We start from the raw sequence: 25,469 nt of genomic DNA, 5'->3' as shown, positions 1-25,469 counted from the left end.
TTAGGAAGAGAAAATTAAAAATTAAGGATTAGAAAAAAACATTAGAGAGAAAAGAGGAAGAATCTAGACTGTATTGCTTATTTATTATTTTAAAAAGTTATGAATTGTTATCCAAAGCGTTATAAATTGTAATCGAAAAAACAACTATTTTATGTATTGACATACATCTGTCTATGAAATGACTAGTAAAATATTAATATAGAAGATCGATATTTTTCTACCGTCTACCAGCACGAATATTAATCGCCCTAGTTGGATTATATGGTTATTTTATACAAGATATATTCCTTAGTAAATAAGTTCGTTTTAATAATATACTTTTATATTAATTGTCTATTAATATAAATTTTATGCGCACACATGACCATAATAATAACAAATGTAATTTATGCTACATAAGCTCATATTTCACTATAAAATCATTATGTTGCAATAAAAATCTCTGCTATAATATTAATCTATGCTATTATTGGATCACCTCCGAGAGATTCAAATCAAATCAAGTGATCTGTGCTAAAGACGCTCAGCTATACTCTAGTTTAAAGTTCTTTTTACATATTCCTCTCGATAAATGACAATAGACGTGTTCACAAATGAAAATCTATCGCTGTCATGATGCTCGTTGAAAACGGAAAAGTAAATTTTCCAACTCCCTCCAACTTATGTTTCTGAGAACGCGAAAGCCAAGCAGCTTTCGTGAGAGGCTTCGTAATAGAATGTCGCAAAAAACATAAAATATCTTTGAATAGACACTTGGACGTACGTCGCATAATCCCGTCGAATCCAATTTTATGCGCGAGATCACGAGACCTGCGAGGATTTGGATAACGGGAGAATCTTGATACGATCTATGGGATTGCAAATATTTTTTTATTTCGAACAATATAAAAGCCGCTAGTGCTGCATCCGCGTACCAGATGGCAGGACAAACTCCGAGAAACTGGCAAATTGATCTGCCACGAGCTCCTATACAGACAGTCGCTTCGCGAGCATCCGCTATGTCAATTATTCTGGAAAAAGTGCGGATCCGCGAGATCGTCCGCGTATCGTTCTTTCTGCCATCCGATTCCATTGCAATCGAGGCGCGCGATCGTCGACGTCTGCTAATTGCGCCGAAAATCGTCACCGCTACCGCGTCGGACGATGTCGCCTGCCGTCGCTTCGGGATCGACTTCGAATAGTCTCGGTGTTAACAAAAAAAAATCAGTGATTTTCCCGTCGTTAGGTACGTATCGGATTTTCCTTCAATGCGCAATTTGATCTGCGTATGTCCTTCCGATTATCTTGTCACAATCGAAGATCGTGAATCGCGTGGAATCTCAAAAATCTTCGACTCTGATCCGCATCTGATCCTTCGCGATCTTTTGCTTATTCGATCAAATAAATCGCTTTTCTTTCGCGGATTAATGTAACAAGAAATTTTAAGAATTACGCATGACTGATGGACGTATTGACAGATCTCTATTTTCCGAGAATTATTTAATAACGTCCTATCCTCAAACATTTTAATTGTTGTCTTTGTTTTAAGTTTGGTAAAAGCAGAAGATCTGATATTTTCGGCGTCACAAATTTCTGCGTTTGTACATTACTGTTTTTTCTACAATACACATGTTATTTATAAATTAATGTTTATTTAAAATGTGGCATGTTATGTTGCTGTTAAGAAAGATTGACTTTTATTCTAGCAGCATGCAATTAGCGAACAAAATTTTATTATAGCTATCGACTTCAATATATATTACTTTTGCCGTTATAATTTTGTTTATAACAATTTCATTTCTTGAAACATATGAGAATTATCTTAATATATTAAATATTTGATATTAAGAACATATCAATAATTTCAAATATAATTTTTATATACGTAATTCCTGTACAAATTTATATTTTTACAAAGGCAAAAACAAAAATAAAACAGTAGTCATAAGTATAATAAATTTGATAAGTACAATTAATTGCAAATAACAAATAAAAGAGTTCATTGTTATGTGATTTTTATTACAAAAACTTTAAGTGTGATATTTTAAGCATTAAATGCAATTAAAAACTTACAATACTTACTGCCTTTCATTATGTGCGACGGTAACTGAGAAAGATGGATTTATTTGACGAAAATTCTTATTATGTTGCAAATATATTTGATTATTACCAAAACTATTATATAATTAGTTTAAATTCCAAAACCTGCCAAGTTTTTCGAACACTTACTCTTTCCATAACTTTTCTATAATTAGCAGTTATATTTTAGGCTTATATAAAACAAAAATTATAAAATTAGATTCTATGGTATCTTACAAAAAAACTCATATAATATTTTTTTTAATTAACAAAATTTACCAAAATATAGGATATTTTGTTACAATATACTATCGCGCACGTAGGCCTAAAATTTACAAAGTACTTTGCAATACAAAATGCATAACTTTTACAATATTGCTCGAGCATTTTGTGAAAAACATAAAATAAGAATTTATTATAATTTTTCAGTATAATAAAAATTATAGACATTATTTTAAAAAGTAAACTTTTAATATCCAAAACCGCGCAATATTTTCATATAATCCTTTCAATAATGATCATTATTAAATTATTAAGCTTAATAAAAATGTTTAAAGCATAAATCGTCAAGCTTGACTTTAACTATAATATTTTTTCTGTATAATGTCTGTAAGTTTTATGTTAAAACGATACAGCGACTCTACTGAACTATATTACATTTGAGCCCTATCATTAAACAACTTTGCAGCAAGACAACTTTTTCTTTTTAAGATAATTAATAAAGAAATGCCAAAAAATATACCAGAACTTATGCATGTAAATAGAAAATTATAACACATTTTTATAACAAAAATAACTATAAATATTTTTTGAGATTTGATTTCAGTTAAAAATAAATTCAATATAATTTTATATTACTAGATATTATATTATTCAAAACGTATGACAAAAATATTTTTTAGAAAAATATAATTGTATATAATTATTGTCTCTTTGTTATCCTAAATCCAGAAAATATTGTTTCAACTGAATCGTATATAAATATTTTGTTGAAACATACTTTTTTATCTTATAAAAAATTGATAAAACATATATAAAACAATATAATTTTTTTAAATAAATTAAAATATGTGATCATTATAATAGAATTATTATAATATTGTAACGTTTGTATTATTGTGATAAGTATAATTAAATTTGACTAATCAACAAATTGTTTTAATTTCTGATCAAAGTAATTATTGACAACCAAAATTTACGACTTAAAAATTAACAAATAAAATTGTGCATGTTTAAATATAACATTTGTGGTTTACATTACTGTTATTTAAAAAAAAATTTAATATCTTATATCATAATATAGTATTCCAAAAGGCAGTTTTGAGATGATAAAGTTCCATTATATTATTTTTTATTTAAAAAGCATACATATACAAGTGTTGTTTTAAAATCTTTAGATCTTTTTAATATTCTTTAACTAGTTTACTGGTAGAGTTTTTCTTAACAAAGATGTCGAAAATTATAACGTAATTACTGGAAATTTTCAATTTCTTGTATAATATTATATGTGCAGAACGATGTATGTCTTACATCTCAAAGCATTATATAAAAACTTTATAGATTAATCTATTGTTACGTTTGAGTATCTGTATAAAATTTGAGTATAATTCTGTTTATCTGTTTAGAAATTATTTATTTCTTTGTTTGTTTTTGATTCTTATGCAAAATAATGTTTCGTAGCACTTAATTGCAAATTTGATGAGAAAGTAGCATTACAAATGTAAACAAATTTTTTACATATACTACTTAATAAAGTTCCAATAAATATTCGTGCAAAAGTTTATTTGGATTTACCTGTTTAAAAGTTAAGTTAATTTCTGAAACCTGCTGAATTTTGTAAACAATTATTTTTTTCATAGCTTTTCTATTATATATATATATATATATATATATATATATATATATATACATACATATAATATATCATACAAAGATCACATTTTAGTAACTAGTTAGTAAATTAATAATTTTGTATGACAATTAACAGTTATATTTTATATTTATATAAAATAAAAATTAGAAAATTTTTGTAGAAAATTAATTTCTACAAAAACCTTACAAAAAACTGTTATTATATTAAAATTTATAATATTTGTCAAAATATATAATATTTATTTAAAATTGCAATAAAATATAATTATTTACATGGAAAAAAATCATTGTAAATTAAATTATTCATTATTTACAACTAGTTTTAGTGGCAAAATTCGGGTATTTACAATATATAACCAAAATTTTTTATCGTTAATTAAGAAGAAAGAAATAAACCTAAAAAGCCTGTAATATTTAAATTTTCTATCTTCTGGTTAATTTTATAGTCAAAACATCTAAAAACTCATAGAACATCAAAAACAACAGACGTTTTTATTGAAAGTTGGCATTTTTATCATTTTGAAAGTTAGAATCTACCTGTATATGACAAATTTGAATTGTTTTTTATGTAAACGATTTGCGTTAATTAATGAATAATCTTTAATAGACATGAGTTACATCTCAAAACACATTATCAAAAATATAAAATTTTTACAGGTTGTCCTATTATTACGCTTGAATGTAAAATTTAAATACAATTTTGTTTTCAGTTTAAAAGTTTAAGTTTTTGTTTGCTTTTGATTCTTATGTAATGCATTCTGTGACATATATTTGCAAATTTTATGAGTAAGTTTTACAAAATTTAATTAGGAAATTTACATATAATTTATAAAATTTCAATAAGTATTCGTGTAAAAGTTTATTTGGATTTACTTACTTATTTAAAAATTATTTATCCAAAACTAAGCAAAATACGGTCATTTTCGTTATATAAGTCAGATTATTTATTGTTTTATTCTTTGCAAAAGTTCCAAAGTAGTTTCAGAGTATTAATTTGAGTATTCACGATCAAAATTTATTTATTGATTAGAAAAAAACTTAATAGACTCTGAGAAGCTTATAGTTTTTAAATTTTGATAATTTTAGCTAATATTATATGGTCCAAACATTTAACACTTATAAATGTTTTTTTGAGGATTCTGTAATTTTGAAGACTAATTAATTTACATGATACATTGAAACACGTTACTACGATAACTTTTTCCTTTATAAAGGATATAAATCAGTGAATAATTTTCAAATAATGATCAGTAGTTTATATTATATATGCTATACTGAATGTTTGATTTATATTTTATAATAAAATATATTTTATAAAAAATACAATTACATATATAACAATTTTTTTTTCTTTAAATTCAAAATTTCTAGTTTTCGGAACACTATTTAAGAAGATTTTTGTCTTCATTTTTTTTTTACAAATTAAAAAAAATAATTTCTGAAAATTTCAGTTTTTCTATTATAATATTTTTATTAATAATAATATACACACCCATATTTGCTTATTATTGTTGTACTCCTTAATGTTTGTCGTTTCAATTAAAAAACTATTATAATGTGCCCATTTTTATAAAAGTTGTAAGCAATCAAAATTAAATGCTATATGTGTCATTTCCGTGACAAAACAAATAGTATGTTGTTTTAAAATTAAATAAAACTGGTATTAAAACACATTTTATTTTAGATTTAATTTAAAAAATGTAATTTTGATATTTATTTGATTACTTGATGTTTCATAAAAAACTTTTTTCTTTTTTAGTCATTTACGACTAGAACGTTTTCAATAATTTGACCTCTTAAAATAAGAATATTGTTTCCAGATTTATCAAAAAAATTTTTGTTATAAAAATGTGTTATAATTTTCTATTTACATGCATAAGTTCTGGTATATTTTTTGGCATTTCTTTATTAATTATCTTAAAAAGAAAAAGTTGTCTTGCTGCAAAGTTGTTTAATGATAGGCCTCAAATGTAATATAGTTCAGTGGAGTCGCTGTATCGTTTTAACATAAAACTTACAGACATTATACAGAAAAAATAGTCGTTCCATGATTAAACGATCAATGTCTTGAAGTGAGTCGCGATTTCTCGACGTTAGCATGTTTAACATCAAGGTCGAACGCGAAAAACAACGCTATTGGTGTAAAAAAAATGTTAGCTTCTTAACGGAAGACAATTTCTACGCCAATGTGATTGGCAAGGCTTCTCACATGGAGAAGACGGGATTAATCCCGTTTACCTCGTGCAGATTTAAGGTTTCTTATGCAACTCTTCATACGCATGCATATAGCCATCTATATGCGCCTATACGTACACGTGATCACCAAAATAAGTATGTTCTTTCCAGACCGTATCTCATAACATCTAGTAATCAGTCTCTTTCGTCCAGTTTCTATTTAGAGCTCTTTAATACTGATTTAACACTTTATAATTGCGCAGCAAATCTACTAAAAGTATCTTGTGTGTGGGTTATTCTGACATTTAAATAACAGGAAAGTTGCTTTTTCATATATTTATGTTTGTATCTAGAATAGCTTGAATTAGAAAAATTGATGGTAATGAGTAACAAGTCTATTGTAACCAATACATAATTTGTATTGTAGTATTCATATTTCTCGCTATATTATTATTTACCTGTTGTATTACTTATATATTTCCATATATTGCATTATTTATACGAAAATGTTGATCTATTAGCTAAGAAATTTGTCGCTTTCAGCGTCATCAATATTTTCGATTATAAGTCGTTCTGATTACAAGCTGTTATACAGAAAAGTTAATGGCAGAACTCTTGCAACTATAAACGAATAATATTGAATATGACGAAAGCAAGTTCATTACAGACTATATGCGAAATGTCATAAATTCGTTAACACAAGACCACATATACCGTACAAGAGCTTTACTTACATCCTACTCTTCTATAAGTTATATTAGATAACACGTTGCATGTAGATAATGTAAATGTCTCCAGCCCGATATTGTTCACTCTCGTGCGTTAATTCATAATAGGTCATCTAACGCTACATAACTGATGACTTTTATAGTCGATGAACTTATAACATATTTTCAGGCCGTTTATAGCATGCGCTTTAAATTTTTTTCTGCAATTTTTTTCAATATCTCATGTTTTGCCTTTAACACAGCAGTTCTATTAATAAGTTTGTTGACACAAAGATAAAATATCAAAAAATTTATTCAAACATTACAAAAGTATATATTCAAATAAATTTTTACTTTAATACAAATATTACCGATAACTGAAAGACAAAGGTAATGTATTTTCGATAATACTCTTGAATAAAAACGCTCTGTAGAATTATATTGAGCTTGGGACATACGTGATTAAAAAATGAATAAGCTGTTTAAATTTAAATTCTTAATAATTTTAATTTTTTAGCTGCGAAGAAACTGATTTAAAATGTTACGGACAAACAAAAAAAATGGGTCTAGAATTACAACGTACAGTTCTGATTTATTATTTCGATATTAATTTGCACATAATAATAAATCTTATATAGATCAATGCTTTAAACAATTATTCATTTAAAACTTACTTTTATTATAAATGTTCGATCCTCGCTAAAAATATGTATACAATGCTTGCATCCAAAAGATTCATGATTTTCTACTGCAAATATGGTGAGGCTTTATTACTGTTATAAGATAAGAAAAATCAAGATATAAGGATTCGAAGAGGAACCGATGACGAGGCAACAGCTGACGAAACTAAGAGAAAAATATATCATAAGCAAACCGTCTTATGTTTCTGTCTTATTTCATTGTAAATTTGCAAGATGAAATATGACATAAACTTAAGGTGGGTGCTTATATAATCGACGAATTCAACTGCGATGGATATTCGCAAACGCCAATCGTGGTAAGAAAATAATATGACTCTAAAAGGAATGACTTTGATGGAAGCATTGAGAATCTTGAAATAATAAAGCAATGAATAGAGCAAGCTGATGTTATCAATATATGCATCCTATACTTTTTTAAAAATATTATAATGCAACTGCTTATATAATGGTTTATCATTATGATCAATCGTCATCATATACTGCTCATTTGCTGCAACAACGGCATAACTAAAAAATTATTATTTTTTAGTTGTCCTAAAAAAAGAATATTGATAAAAATTGAATACATTAAGAGTGAAGAATTAATAATACTTTAAATCTTCTATAAACAATAAATCAAGTTATTATATTAATCACATTTAAAGATATATACAGAATTTAGAGTTTCAAAGAGTTTACTTTCTTTCACTCCGTAAAATAAAAATTAATCATTCTGGAACACCCTTTATATTATAAAATTTTAAGGATTTACAATATTAAAACTAAAAAATTTTGTTTTTTATTGTTGTAGCAAATAAACGTAGTACAAAATATATGTTGAATCGTTTTTTATATTAAATAAAGTTTTCGACAGTTATGATAATTTTATGTTCTTCTGTAAAATAATTCTGTAAATGTCTGTTATATAAAATTTTAATAAACAGATATTTACAATGACCCATAAATCGTGTTTTTAATTTTAATAATAATTTTTTTCAAAATTTCTCTTTTTTAAAGTTTGACTTTAACTTTAATCGTGAATTTTTATAAAACGTATGAAAAGATTTCATTTTTTGTAAATTACGACATTAAACGCAATGTTTAGTAAATCACTGTATAATCAATCAGTGAGATGATACCTTGTGAAAAAGACAACTATTTTACAATTTTATGTTTCTTATTGGATAAAATTTTATTGTTTAAAGAATTTATAATGTCCTATAAATCGTGATTTTAGTTTTAATGATAGTTTCCAAAATGTTATCTTGAATCTCATCGCTTTGATATTCTCTTTAATTTTAGTAACGGATTTCTATGGAAAATATGAGAACATTTTATTTTTTGCAAGTTACGACATTAAATGCAACGTTCAGAAAATTATTCAGTACAATCAAAGTGAGATGATTCTCGTGCAAAATACAAGAATATGTTTCGTAAAAAAGTATATGAAATGAATATGAAAGCAATGCATAGCTATTTGGCTACGCATTAATGATCCTATCCAAATTTTCAGTTTCCGATATTTGGTAGAGATATAAAGCAAGTTATACAGATCACAACTTCAACATTAATAACCAACATGTATAAACGTGTATAAACAATAAATTATGTTATTAATTAAGTAATAATTAATAAATTATACCAATTTCGAAATTAATATCTAAAAAATTAATTAGAACATCTCGAGCCTCCCTTTTCCTGATTGCAATTTATAAAATTCTTTTTAAATTAAAATTCTTCCTATGTCTTTGACGTAATGATTCTCAATCCTTGTCTTAATTATTAAGCTGTGTGCAAGACTTCAAAATTCTATTCGAGCAGATGCTCTATCCTAATAAGCAATCTGTTGGTAGCATAGCGTATTATCGCCGACTCGCGAAGCGACGGCAGCAGCTAGGAACGCGTGGGCCGAAATCACTCCGACCCAGGTTAATGCGAGCGGCAAGTAAGATGTATAAGCTAAGAAGTTTCTGGCATAGAATAACGGGGCGAGTCTGCGAGTTGTGTCCACAGCGGACAGCGCCAGGGCCAGGCAGACGTGAAGCCTGAGGAGCCAGGGATGCTAAGCCGTGAATCCTAAAAAGTGTCCGGAGCTTACTCGGCTAGTGTTACCCGCGTGATGTTCCTTTCTCACCTCAACATTGTGCCCCCTTCGCACGGAGAACGCACACGTCCCCCTTCGCGTACAAGGGCGTAAAGTCTGCGTCCAAGCCTTCCGTTTTCTATTGTGCGCGCTTTATCCTCGTTGAGTCTTGTCTGCCAGTCCTGACAAAATCTTGCCCGCAAGCGAGCATATTTCTCTCTCTCTCTCTCTCTCTTTCTCTCTCTCTCTCTCTTTCTCTCTCTCTCTATGGTTTTTCGTAGAAAAACCAATCAAGTTAAAAAGTAGAGGTATTTTCGGTTTCTATTTTATTTTCGGTATTATTTGTTACAAAAATTTCCAAAGTTTTTATCAGCTGCGCTTTTTAAACGAAAACTACGCAGTATATTGCACGCCGAATATAGCCAAAGCGGCCGAACTCCCTTGCTGTCTCTACCTTGCATCGATGTTCCTTGCGCACGTTTCTAACCATGAGAGATTCTGCCTCTTTATGTAGATTCACGAAAATTTTCGTCTACTACGTAGTGATCTCTATTAATTGTAATATACATGCAATACTGACGATAATGTGTAGTTTCAAACTTATTAAGCATTCCGCGAGGAACAACAATGATTTCTGGCAATCTTTATTCATTATCGTATTATATTATATTATTTATATAATTGAATTGTTTCCTACAAAAATCGAATAGGTTTTTTTTTTTAATCTGAGTTACGGCGCTAAATTATTCTCTATTGTAGCGTCACGTCGTAAATAATTTTTTTCGGCAAGGAAAAACATAAAACAGATAAATATAAGTAACTAGTAAATATAAAATTTCCATAAAAATCAAACAAATCCAGAGTTTCTGTAATTTTTTTAATGGGTCTTCAAAATATTAATCAAAATCAAAAAGTTTGTTCTTATACCTGTGTTTAGAGAAAAATTATCATATATAAACAATAAACAATTTAAAGATAAGAAGTTTTCTTTGTTTCCTGAAAATTTTTTTATTTTTTTAGAAAATCATAATTGTATCGATTGATAATAATATGTTTGAGTTTTATTCGAAACAAATATAATCGTGTAGCACGATAAAAATTTAAAATGTATAAAATAGTATGTTATATAAGCAGATAGAGAAAAAGGTTTGCATACACAGAAAGAATTATTTTGTTGAGCTAAAAATTGAACTAGAGATACAACTCTGAAAATAATTTTGTTAGACTACCAGAATAATTATGTAGGTCGTTCGAACTGATTGTTAGAATATAAAAATTTTTCGCAACATTAAACCTTTTACATAATTATTTTGAAGATTCGAAAAACAAAATTATTTTTGGATTTGTGTATAAATAGGTTTTTAGGTATTTGAGCAAAACTATTCTTTCCGTGCATGGTTTTTCACTATAAATGCAATGCTTTCAATTTCTTTCTTCATTATACTCGTATTGATAATCGAACGCACGTTTATATGGAAATTTATAGGAAATTTATTAAAGTTAATATTGTATAAATTGCTGATAGATAAAGCAATATCGAGAAAATTTGTAATCAATGACAATTAAACGATTATTTATTGTCTGCACACTGTTCCTACAATGCATGTGGCAAGAATGTTACGTTGTGCTAATTTTTTAAATGTGTGGAGCATGTAAAAAATGTGTAAAAATGCAACGAAAATGCGGAACGAAAGCGAAAGACAAAGCTTGACCCCGAAGAAACATGTGCACGAAATCATCGGCGCTGTCTATCAGAATACTGTCGCGTGACGATGTCGTCACGCGTGGAAACGCGTTAAAAGTTGCACAAATTAGGTCGACCTAATGCCGGATCCCACTATTTACCGAACGGAGTACTTGCTTCACGTCGGTATGTATGTGGGGTACGTTTTAGGGATTCACTTCTTCACAATATCATTAAACATCACTACCACCACCACCACCACCACCACCACCACCACCACCACCACCACCATCATCATCATCACCACCACTACCAGCACCACCAACTACCACTTGGTGACAAACGGCAACGCGACCAGGTTAGAATCTAAATTCTTACGTAAGTTCTACGTAGGACGTAGAAAGATTTTACGCAATCAGCAAAAATACGACACGATTGTCCTTGGAACGGAAGCAAGTCGCTCTCGCAGAAATACTCTACCCTGAAGACGAATCTGTTGGCACATCCAGAATTTGAATATGTTCATTGAGTAGCAAGCAATTAGAATATTCCTACGTGAAATGTATAAGAAATTCGAGAAGAAAAAAGCCGTGATTGTAGTATATAAGGATGTAGTATATAAAGGACATAACATATATTCGAGGAAAAGTATCTGGTACTTGTGGCTTCGTTGAATGTTAAAGTAATAATAAATGAGTCACATTGATAAAAAAAAAAAAAAAAAAAGGTTTCAATTATCATTATAATTTAAATATAGTTGACACCAAAAATAATTATAAATTATAGTCTTGTCATTTTCGATGTCAATTAGATGTAATTTTTTTTGTTAGTGCAATACATGTTATTATTAGTAATAACTTTAAAGTATCATAAATACCAAATAGTTTTCCCCCGGTGTATGACCACTGCGAACATATCTGGTAGTTTTTGAGAAAGCAATATCTTCAGATTTAGTAACAGACAAAGTGTGTGATTTCTTCACTTTAAATTTCTCGGGGGATAATGCGATAGATACAATTCGTCACATAAGATTGAGGACAAAAAAACGATGATCGGACGTTATGGACAGACCGCTGGCATTCGATCGGCCAACTTCAGTAAGGCAAATACGATTTCGCCCATAATTTCTGTGTCCTTATTTCCGAAGACACACGTGTCTTGCAGCCTTAAAGCGGAATGTCCATTGGTCCCTCGCGTCTAAAGCCACCCTACCATTGGTCGATGAATTAGATGACCACGTGGTGTCGCGCTATATAACCAAGGGTGAACTAGGAAGGTATCGGCAGTTGTGCTCGACCGATGGCGGACGGAAGAAATGTGAACGTTTTCCGATCGACTTTCGTGCAAACCTTCCCCTCGCGAAGTAGTTATCATCACGACTACTCCGAGGGGGAATCCTCCGACAGTGCAATTCACAAAGTTCCACGATTTCTGCCCTTTCGCCAACTTCACAACCTGAAGAATGTATTTTAACTGCAACGTCGGCAATTACTTTGGGAAATATTATTTACGACACCTTCCGACGAGGGGGATGTGTTATCGAGTGAATAAAAGTATTACGCTGATGAGAGAGAGAATAGAACAACGCGTCATACATCAGCTGGTGCCATAGATCTATAAATGTGTTCCAATTTTTGAAATATTTATTCCAGCACTGAAAATCTAGAGTATACGTAACATGAGCTACAGATTTTCATATACTGACAGTGAATATCGGGACGCAACCTAGGTTATTCTACGAATTTCGGTTATCGATTCAAGAATCTATTTCAGATTCTACAAAGTCTCCATTTCGGTCATCGATCGCAACAAAGAGTCCTTATTGAAACGCTTAAAAAATTGCTCAAAATTATTTCAATTTAGGGAGCTCCTATACGTGTCATCTTTAGAATATGTGAGTAATCTTCACTTACGCGCGCAGTGAGTGTGTAGCCTAGCAAAATTAGCCTACGCTTAGCAAATCAAGCGAACCACATCTTCATTCTTTAAGGCCGACCTCGTGTGATTCGATATTAACAGCTGAAAATTATTTTTAACACCTTGGTGTCGATAATTTGTGTCGACATCGCCGAAGTAGACAGGGCGAATAGATCGACCTTCCTAACGGGGTGGCATTAAATGATGGAGAATGGTCTTAAGCGTAACGCTCCGCAAACGGCAGTAGGTCTGCCGTACAAGCCGTACGCGGTTAAGATCGAATGTGATGAATTTTGTATTTGAAGTGAACTGTCCTATCGGCCTATAGAATCGCCAGATGTCCGGTCCCCACAGCTTATTTTATCGTGGAAACGCGTTTTCATTGATATTCTTTGTGCCGTGCTGCTTGCTTTTAAATCTGATCAAAACCGCTTTTTCTTCATTCTTGAAATTCAAAGATACCGGCATATCGTCGGGAAAAATCCAACAAACAAACCAGAAAATATTTAAATTTCTTCATATTTCTGTACATAATAATTTTATATGTATATTAATACTTAAACAATAATTAACTTTTTGTTTTAGTAATATAAGTAATTAGAAGAAATTTTTAGAAAACTTTTATTAATCATCGAAATCGTGAATTAATATCGAAAAAGACAAAAAGAAAGGCATTCTGACCGTTACTGTTACACTTTTCTTACATTTTATTTATTCATCCTTAACTCTTATGCATTCTTGATTACTCATTCTTTCTAACGATTGCACATGATGGAAAACGATGACAAGGTGCATCAAACTGGTCTTAAATCAGGCCGAAAGGTCTCAAATATGTTAAATGCCAAATTGGAAATGCCTAACTATAATGATGGCGTTATCTTATGTATTACAATCACATATCCAAATACTTAATGGGCTATACCTATTAAAATGTACAAAGAAATTGACTGCATTTATTCAACTAGAAGAGTATTTTGATAATTTTCTGAAAGATACACATGTTTCTTTATACATATACAAAAATACGAATTTTATACACATACATATTTTGTTAACGATATACATGCGTAGAAATCAAAATCCAATATCGTTTACAAAATTAGCAAATAGCCTAAGTAACAAGATGATGTCAAATGTCATCTTAATGGCGTTTTTTGTTGGCATTAGAAATGTCATTAAGACAACATTTAACGTCATCCTATTAATTAGGCCTAAAATATCTGAATTATTTTCATAAAGAACATATTTCACTATTTCTCGACGATCATACGAAAAGACATTTGCGTGGAAACTAAATCTTAAGTTATAACAATTAATAGATCTTGAAAATCTTGTGCGCTTCATCGTTTGTTTAGCAAATGTAAATAATAATTTTATTTAAAATGTGAAAATTCTCTCTATTTTTTTGTTATTCCCGATAGAGCGATGACAGTTATCTATAAACTGTTTTGTAATTTTGTATTTCATTATAAAGGATATCAAGGATAATGTGCAAATTGCGTAAAACATCTCATGTAAGTCTAGGCGTGGATCGTATCAAGTCCAATTAAGCAGAACTGACTAGAATACCATAAGATGCAATATGGGGCAATATATTGGACCCCAATGCAGCTGCTGGCCACTGCACAAGATTAGAGATAACACTCTTGTGCGTGTGACAGCGACTATCATGGGGCTTCCATGATACATCACATTTCGACGCTGGAAATCATCACGAAGAGTGGAAGCCCCGTATAAAAAGACATGTAAAAATTAAATATTACAACTGTTCATACTTAATTATTATATTATTACAATATATTATGACAGACATTACAATTATTTGTTAAAGATATATTGTTTGTTACTTTTCGAAACTGTCAGAATCTAAGGATTCTAATAGATAAAGCAACGCGTGAAACTACAAATTGCGTAAACATGTATTCTATAAAAATAAGGTACTTTCCAAAAAAATTTCTTTATTATTTAGATGAACTCATTAAAGGAAGGAAGGTCGCTAATATTGACGTAAGCTTCCTAAAGCGCATCTTCTTATTTCTCCACTGAAAAAAAAAAAAAGTTACTTTAATTTGCCAACTAAATTAAATTTTATCTATTCAAGTATTTATATATTTCAATTTATATATTTCAAACTATATAAATACTTGAATTGAAATTTGTGCATTTAAGTTAAATGCATAAATTATTGAATTGACAAAATTTTAATTTAGTTGGAAAAGTTTGTCAAATCAACAATATTTTTTTCTCAGTGTCGGAAACTAAACATTGTACAGTATTAATACATATAAAAACATCATCTCTTTCAATAATGAATAAAAAGCCACAGTTTATACATTTATAACTTTTTCTGTATAAAATCTGCTAGAAACGATTTCTTGAAAAACGACAATGAAATCAGCATTTTCTTTTGTAAATTGCATAACCTAAACAATAGTGAATATATATTTGATAATATTCGATTATTTTACATGTTTGTAGTTTTTTAAAAACTGTTTTGTTTTTATTTTTCTATTTCGTATTGTTTTCATAATATGGTATAAAACAAATCGTCATGGAGCGTAAATCAGTGTATTTCTTCGTTATTGAGAACAGATCATGAATGTGTGATCTTCTTCCAATATAATTTTATTTCAATTAAATTACCTATTTCATAACTAAATTGTTAATTTTATTTCTTAATCCTTTTAAATCTTATTTTTAAAATGTTTAATTATAGTTTCCTCATTTTATAATTTTGTTGTTTAATACACAAAAATATATTTAATTACAAAATAGTTTTATCAATTCATTTTACAGTTAATTCCTCTATTATTGGACCATTTCTGAATTCTACCATTACTGCATATTAATTGGCAGTTTTGAGACTCTCAGTTTCTCAGACATTTATTTCTGGTTATGATGTGAAAATATTAATTATTGCAAAATGTTAAACAGTAAAGGAAAGGCACCGAATTTGGAACAGTTTCCTAAATTAGACCTCTCTTATTTCTTGGAAACTAAACATTGCACCATATAAACATATAATCTGCTTAATTAATTAAAGAAATAAAAGCCCATATTTTATACATTTATATTCCGTTTTCTAGATAAAATCTGCTAAAAACAAATTCGACAAAAGCGAGAGTTATATTTGCACGATTATGTCTCTTAGGCAAGCCTAACGGAATAACATTGAATCTGAAATAACTACATAATTCAGGTAAGATGTATAAATCAATAAAATGTAACATTAATATTTCGATTGTATTCCAATTTAAGCGCCCATGTCGACAAATATCCTTTTTAACATGTGTATCACAAAAACATTAATTATTAAAATAATACAAAACAGTATTATAAAAATTACTATATTATTTGATAGAAGATACTTTCTAATTTGTATTTCTACATTGTTTTTCTAACTATTATTTAAAAAATATTGTCCAAAAACAAAGTGGTATTCCAAATTCGATGCCTTTCCCCTATTATAAAAAGTGTTACGTTATCTTAGATAGACACTTTCTAATTCATATTTATGTTTTCAAAGTTATATTTTTAACAAAATAATAACTTTGGCGTGTAGTTGACTCAGTATTTTTATTGTTGAATTAATACACGTTTCGACTTTAAGTTTGTGCAAGATTTACTCATAAACTCACATGTCTTTCCACTGTCTGTAGTTCAATAAAATAAAGAGAAAAGATAGGTCAATAAATAATCACAGTAGAAATCATTTAGCAATAAAGCAGAAATTAAGTCCAGTTATTAGATAAAATACTAAACTTAAACTACACACATGGGATGTTTGTGATGCAACAAATACATTTAAGACAACATATACTAAGTAGTCAAATTAATAACTCTATTGTATATTACATTTAGATTCTCTAATGGTGTCTCTTTGTAAATCAATAGATTTTTTGTTCGTTTTAATAAAGACATTTTGGCCATCTCCAAAATACTGTATATTTCAACAATAAAATTACCAGTTAGATCGCTTACAAGCTAATGTTATTTTGTTCATTATTACTGGCGACAATAAGTTACATATTTATCTTCTATTTTTAGCATATGTTTAAAAAATATTATACATTTATTATATAAGAAAAACAAGCGGTATGTTAGTATTGATAATCTTTCTTTGTGTGTGACTAAATACAATATTTTCAATGTTAACTTTTCAAAATATAAACTAACAAGAAGAATAATCTGATAATTTCTAAAAATTTGGAACTTTGCAGAAATAAAATAACTGTTAATAACATAGTAGTTTATTTGTTTTGACTGATAAATGGTTTAGTTTAAAGAATAGGCCTGTTCATGCGTGCATTTTTTGCACTTATTGTTAGATTCTCTATATACGGTATCTTTTTCTAAGATTTATTTATCTCTCAATTTGAGTACAAATTTTGGAGATTTTGAATCATTTTACGCAACACGGGCAGATCTAATAGGAACACTTCTTTAAAGAAAATCTAATTCTTTCCATATTTCCATAAATATCACAGAAATTACAAGAAATATTAAATAAAATATTAAAACAAATACAGAAATTCATTTCTTCAACAAGAAATTGAAAATCTTTTAAAGTGTTTTCTCTATGACCTCGTTAATGTAAGAAATTTTTATTGTTTGATAGTAAATAAATAAAGTTAAATAATAAATAAATAAATAAAGTTTTATAAATTCTTTACAACGACGTGTATGAATTAAAGATTATAATTTTAGACTTAATATTATTATAATTTTTATTAATTTATAATAAGATTATAATTTTTAAAAATTTTTTGAAATTAATTGTTAACTCTTCTGTTACACTTCCAAAAGTTCCGTGCTGATCACACGGAGATATACGGATCCCAAATCACGTTCTTACTTGCCTATTGACAGTTTACATTATTTAAAAAAAAAAAAAAAAAAAAAAAAAAAAAAAAAACTGAATAAACTTGAAATATGGTTCTAAAACGTTGTCTAGTAGCAAATGTGAAGAATTGATTTTAACATAAAAAAAGAATCGTGTAATTTTCAAATAATGACTCAGATACAAAGCCAAATCTTTTTGGGGATCTACTAAACTCCAGATGACGAAGGGTTAATGTTAAAATATCTAATATAAAAGTATTTTTAAGAAAATATAATGTTTAATTATTTTTTGTCCGCTTTAATATGTTTTTTATAGACAATATGTTTTATGAATTAATTTAGTATTTAAAACAATTACCTACTACAATTTAAAACAATTACTTGTAAGATATTTTATATTTCATTATTCATTCTCTCTCTCTCTCTCTCTCTCTCTCTCTCTCTCTCTCTCTGTCTCTCTGTCTCTCTGTCTCTCTGTCTCTCTGTCTCTCTGTCTCTCTGTCTGTGTGTGTGTGTGTGTGTGTGTGTGTGTGTGTGTGTGTGTGTGTTTCTTTTTTTCTCCGTTGTCGTTTCCTTACAGTTTTCACAATTTACTCACAACTCTCTAATACATTTTTTCTGCCTTTCAAACAAAAAATATCATGAAAAATTCACAAAAAATTTTTCTAAATTAAGCAGAAGAAGGTTAAACATTAAAAAAAACTTATATTGCTGTAGACTATAAAATATTATAAACTTTTGTATTCTATATTTTTGCAATATCTCATTTTTGACATATTGACAGAAATATGAAAAATTAAATTCTTATAAAGACATGTTTTTATTCTTAGAATCTTTTCTTAGTCAAAGCAAATAATTGTACCCATTTTATTTCTACAAAGTTTCAGATTTTTTAATATTTCTGAGTTGCCTAACTTTCATTATAATAAGTCAAGAAAAGAATTCGCAAAATAGATTCTTGAGAATTAATCATAAAACAATAAAGTACCGATAAGAGCCAATGCAGTTAATGAGCATGAGAAAAATAGTAATTTATCAAGATTACATATATTTTTATCGCATAAAATAATCCGCAAATGTTTCGATTCAGGGTTCGGATCTCCTTCAATGAAAAACCTGAGTCGGAAAAACTACCTCAGAAACAGACCAATGTCTCTTCCTAAACGCCGCATGTCGCAAAAAACAGCCGTCACGAAAGTCAAGAAATTTTTAGAGTCAAGTGGAAAATTGTCAAGAGTTTGAAAGAAAAACCGATAGGCGATCGGAAGGTAATGATGATAGTTAAAGTAGTCTCCTTCCGTCGGAATATTTCTAAAAGAATTTTTCCGATTACGGTTTTTTTACAAATTATTTTATGCAGTTACAACATATGTAACAAATTTGTATTTTTTTCACACTCTGTTAACTGCGTTGACTCTTATCGGGATTTCATCATCGATTTATGATTTAAACAATTAGAATTTAATATTTTACGTTTATAAGTCTATTATAAAATAATATATTATATGCATCTATGAAAGAGATCATATTTATCCGTAGTCTTATTTTAAAATTTGAATTTTTTAGATGTTATGATAATACTGGTAGTTAACAAGAATAAGTAATGTACACGGAGAGAATTTTCTCTTAAAATTTATTATAATTAATATTTTGCAAAATAATTATACGCGTGTTATTTTTTGTCTCTCAAATAAATGTTTCAGCTAAAAAATGTAAAAGATTATTCTCTAAATATAGAAAATAATCACAATCTGTTAAATGTCGTATATTTTAATTAATAATTCGATATATTCAGTGAAATATTCGTTGAATACGAGTGCGACCTCCCCTCCCCCAATAATTGTGAATGGGGATTCGGTTTTCTAATCGACTGTTTTGTATGCGAAAAAGAACACCATCGCGTTGCTCTCGAAGAGAAAAAAAGAGGGCTGGTATCGTAAGACCTATGGAAGTAACTGTAAACGCATGGCATTATAGCAATAAACTTGTATTTGTTGAAGATGCTTATGTTTTATAATGTTGCAATTAACCCTCATTTGATTGACTTTCTTTGCAATCAAAGGAAAATTTTATTAACGTTAGAACTATCTAGCAATTAAATATTTAGAACACAAATTAGCAATTAGTTGAAATAGAAGATTTTTAGATATAATTAGATATAATTTATAATTGAGGTAAGTGAATAAAATAGTACCTACAATTTTGTGTCAGTTGTCTAAAATAGAATTTGTAACTTGATTGCTAAAAAAGAATAATCCTAGAACATTTCTGTATAGACTACAAATTTCAATCTAACTGTTATGTGTGTATATAATATATATACATATATATATATATATATATATATATATATATATGTATAAATATATATATTGTATATACGCATACGTTGTAAATATGTTGATGTTTTATTTGAATATTAGTTTTAATTAATTTTAAATATTCTATAAAATCTGTTTTCAAAGATATTTTACAATTAAGATTATCAATCAAGTACGCATTAAATATTATTCCTCATGTACTCAAAAAGCCACTAAAAATATTGAGTTAAAATTTATAATCATTAATAATATTGAAAAAGAAAAATGATTAAAACCACGCTGTTAAACATACATGTGTGATTAATGAGAAATCGAACGTCCGGTACATTTTAACAGTGCCATCTTTTCGTAACATGCAAAAGTACGATAGAACTTGATAAAATTTACCTCTCGGTAAAATCGAAAATACAACACGTTCGGTTAATCATTCTATAACACTCAACAATAAAATAAACTTTATAACATCAAATATAAAATTATCAAGTTCGACGTTGCTTCAATATGTATTGCGTATATACAGGGTGAGTTTTAATGGCTGTCCCAACTTTTTACCATGAGAGATGGAATTATCGACTGCAATCTTAATACAGACATGTACGGCATTTGCACATGCAGATGTCGTACATGTGTGTACTAAAATTGCAGTCGGTAATTCCATCTCTCATGGTAAAAGTTGAGACAGCCATTAAAACTCACCCTGTATTTAAAAAATATATTTTATCTACACACTGTAAATCATATGAGATGATATTTAATAATTAAATGTAAATTTGTATAAACTTTCCAACAATCTAGTTTATTACTATGTAAAATAATCTTATAATTTTATATATTAGACGTTATTTTTCTATTTACTAGATATATTTTAATTTAAAAAATCAGTTGGTAAAAACTGCTTTTTACATTATCAACTATCAAAGAATAACTTTTAATCATCAGTGTCTCACAAATTTCAATATGCTATAATAAGAAATGTTAAAATGATAAGAAATTGTGTCTATTATTTTGCTTTTCTTAATGTAACAAAATCGGATCTTTCTCTGTAATAGGTCTTTTTTCAAAATTACATCCACGTAGATTATTGATATATTGTTTATGTTAAGTTTATACAAATCTTTTTTATGTAGACAATATGGATTACTCTCAGACTTTTCTCTTATATATGTGATATAGTTTTCATGTATAAATTTGTCTTAATTTAAGATAAAAATGGTTTGACTTACCAACACTGATGCGCAACAACGGAGTTGAAACTGCATGAATCTGTAACATAAAAATGTACAAGTTAAAAAAATTCTCAATCAATATTTCAAACGATATCTATTTAATGAATAAATAAAAATTGAATTGTGTACGTATTCAATTTTCATTTATGCATTAAATATACTTATTGCACTTATTGTATTACTTATTATAATACGTGTACGTGTTCAATTTTTATTCATTAAATATACTTAAAAATAAAACTACATCTACAAAAATGTTTAGATATAAATTCAAAAAGAAAATTTAATAACTACTTAATAAAATAATTTTTTTTAATTTTCTAAATCAATAATAAATTACTTACTCATGGGTTGCTCCGCCGATGCCTGATGCTCTTTCCTAAGTCTTCTATTCCTCCTCGTCCCTTTGAATTTTGCCTTATCGTTGCTCCTTTGTGACATTCGTGCAAGATTTCTTGTAATAACTGGAATGCAAAATCGCGATACTTTGTACGACACTCCCGACGATCACTCCATTATCATTTTCAAACGGAAGGACAACGGGAAGAAATGTGATTCCCACGCGAAACGATGATGCGCCTGTTTTCTTTTTCATAACGTTTACATCAGATTCACTCGCGAAAATACGTCGATAAAAATTACTCGGCATTCCAAAGATAAATCGCACACGAACGCGAGTAAAACGCGCGCGGCACTTCAGCTTAATTGTCCTTTTGGACAGAGTACGTGTACACGAAAAGTTTATGACACGAAAACAATGCGACGAGCACATGATGCTGCACTTCCTAAACGAATACAATCAATTCCACGACAAGTTCACGTATCGTACGTTATTGCATCGGCACTCTCAATACCATAACAGCACAATTCGCGAAATATACGAAAGTTTCTGAGAAAAACGAAACGTTTGACCAATAGGAGCGAAGATGACGGCGGGAAAGTGGTGTGACGAGTGATATCACATAATGTCGTGAAACGCAACTCGCGACCGTTTCAAAGAATGCACATGCCGAGACACAACGAATATCGAGACGAAGCAATTCGCTCTGAGAATCTTCTCGTATGATCACAACACTAGCAGCGTTTCACTTGGCACTTGGGATATTCTACGGAATCCCCTTCGAACAAACGCTTTGCTTGAACGCGCACGCGAACACTTTACTCGAAGGCAAACGCACGAGATGCCGCGCTTTAAGCTGGTCACACACACTTTCCGTAGAACGTAACAGTAAGATTTCGACATGTTGGATTGGGCGACCGTAACAGTAAGCGACTAAATCAAGTACGTGATTGGTCAAAACCTTACTGTTACGTTCTACGGAAAGTGTGTGTGACCCGCTTTAGGCCTGGTCTTCAATGGATGTCGTAAGTCGTATCGTAAGAAATTTAACTAATCATATTCGCTTTTCTTCTCTCTTTCTTCTCTAAGATCAACTATGATTGGCTAGATTTCTTACGACACGACTTACAACATCCGTTGTAGACCAGGGGCCCGATTCTTGAAGTCATTCACAAGAGAAACGTATACGCAAATACTCGCTCTAACAGAAAATTGTAAGTTTATTGGTTAATAGCCATACGATAGCCAATAAATTTCTAACTTTTCTGTAAGAACAGAATTTGCGAATACGTTTCTCTTGCGAATAAATTCAAGAATCGAGCCCCAGGCCTTATGCCCAGTCTACAATGAGTCGTTGGTCGTTGGTCGTAAGAAATTTAACCAATTATGTTCGGTTATTCTTCTCTAAGATCAACTGTGATTGGTTAAATTTCTTACGACCAACGACCAACGACTCATTGTAGACTGGGCATTAGGGCCGAAGCACAAAACATGGCATAATGATTAAGACAGTCGTAGTCGTAGACGTAGACAACGCACAAGCTTGTTGACAACTACGACTGTCTTAGGCCGGTATTCATAGTCAAATCTTATTTCAAGATCGTCTCAAGCAATGTCTTAAGATGCTAATACGGCTCTGTGATTGGTTGATGGCATCTTAAGACAGTACTTAAGATGATCTTAAATATAAGATTCGACTATGAATACCGGCCTTAATCATTACGCCATGTTTTGTGCTCGGCCCTTTCACATATGAATACGACCTCTGTTACGTAGAATCTCACATGGCTCACATGTCGTCTGTTAAGGCCCTCACACATGAATTGACATAACTATAATTACGGCTAAAACACTCCATTGTAGATGGCCCTTAAAGCCTCGTCTACAGAAGTCGTAAGCAGCCAGCTACTTGCAACAGCCAATGAGCGTCTAGTTTCTAGTTAAAGCTCGACAATCATTGGCTGTCGCAAGTCGCAACTGGCTGCTTGCGACTTCTGTAGACGAGGCTTAAAGGGCCATCTACAATGGAGAGTCGTAGGCCGTAGTAGTAGTCGTAGAAAATATTTTCATTTCGTACTGCTTTACTGCTTACGGCCTACAGCAGACATTGAGCCAATTCGGTGCGTGCTTACGATGAGCATTCGGGCGTTCTGGGTTAGTTTTTAATCGCCTCTCTACGATGACTGGTTTGTATGTTACTGCTACGTCGTCTGTATTGTAAACAGCTTGGCCGTAGATTTAGCGCTGTTACGACTAAAACACTCCATTGTAGATGGCCCTTAGCAGTAAGGTTTCGACCAATCATGTACTTGATTCAGCCGATTACGATTACGTTCGCCCAATCTAACGCGTCGAAACCTTACTGTTAGCCCGGATCTACAATAGTGTAGTAAGCCTTATGCCATAAGGAATTAACCAATTATATTCGATTATTCTTCTCATATTCGATTATAATTGATCAATTTCTTATGGAATAAGGTTTACTACACTATTGTAGATCCGGGCTAACAGTAAGGTTTCGACGCGTTGGATTGGGCGAACGTAATTGTAACCGGCTGAATCAAGTACATGATTGGTCGAAACCTTACTGCTAAGGGCCATCTACAATGGAGTGTTTTAGTCGTAACAGCGCTACACCTATTGTAGATCCGGCCTTATGGTTATGTTAATTCATGTGTGAGGGCCTTTAGTACGACGGCACTCTCAGGGCTGCGTTCGAAAACGTCACCCGAGTGCTCTTGAGTATCATTCTATTTTTGTTTCACATAGAACGAACAATAAGAATAGAATGATACCCGAGAGCACTCTCGGGTGACGTTTCCGAACGCAGCCCAGGGTATGTTCAAGGAGACGTCGCGTCGTTCTTTGCATCTAATCAAAACATCTATTATATTTTATCATAATAATATGGGACGTTTTGATTGGACGTGAAGGACGACGCGACGCGTGACGCGCTCGGTGAGAACGCTCCCTTAGTTTATCCTTGTTCTACTTTTAATGAGTAATAAAGATGGACTGATGCTGGTAGCGCTAATAGCGTCTCCCCGAACGCACCCTCAGCACAACACCGTAACTGTACACAATTCGAATCTGAACACACGAAACACGCACGGAATCAACAGAGAGTTTGACCGGCGCTGGAACGCGAAGTAACATGGCGTACGTGACTGCGGGCAGGCCACGGTCTAGAGTACCGTCGCGTTAACAGACGACACGCGAGCCATGTGAGATCGTATGTGGTCGTATTCATATGTAAAGCGCGGCATCATGCGTTTGTCTTCGGTTTCGAGTAAAGTGTTCGCGTGCGCGTTTGAGCAAAGTGTTTGCTCGAAGGGGATACGTTCGGTAGAATATCGCGAATCGCGAGTGCCAGTTTAAGTGAAGCGCTACTAGTCGTCGTGCGAGCATGCGAAATAGAAAATTCTCGAAATGAATTTGTCTCCGTTCGTTGTATCTTGGCGCGTAATTTTCATTCAACCGCTTTCTAACTGCGTTTCCACGAAGTTACGTGACGTCACGCCACTTTTGTGCCATGTTGATTTTCGCCGTCAATCAGACGAGCCG

The 25,469-nt window shown here is 30.5% G+C and overlaps 2 long non-coding RNA genes across 2 annotated transcripts in view; one reads left to right on the top strand and one right to left on the bottom strand.

Moving 5' to 3' along the window:
• The window catches only part of LOC118647678, a 30,794-nt gene extending 8,033 nt beyond the window's left edge, over positions 1 to 22,761 (bottom strand). The window contains exons 1-2 of the long non-coding RNA XR_004964839.1: positions 21,910 to 22,761; positions 21,563 to 21,602 (exon numbers count right to left, since the gene is read on the bottom strand). This is a non-coding gene — a long non-coding RNA (uncharacterized LOC118647678). The remainder of the gene's footprint in view (positions 1 to 21,562; positions 21,603 to 21,909) is intronic.
• LOC118647679 lies at positions 71 to 20,017 on the top strand. The gene is made up of 2 exons (XR_004964840.1): positions 71 to 1,225; positions 19,109 to 20,017. It is a non-coding gene; the product is annotated as an uncharacterized LOC118647679 (long non-coding RNA).
• Positions 22,762 to 25,469: the final 2,708 nt, after the last annotated feature.

This window comes from Monomorium pharaonis, chromosome 10 (genome assembly GCF_013373865.1).
Source record: "Monomorium pharaonis isolate MP-MQ-018 chromosome 10, ASM1337386v2, whole genome shotgun sequence".
Classification (NCBI taxonomy): Eukaryota; Metazoa; Arthropoda; class Insecta; order Hymenoptera; family Formicidae; genus Monomorium; species Monomorium pharaonis.
Note: the sequence above shows the minus strand (reverse complement) of the source record. Positions and strands in the feature narration are given on the sequence as shown.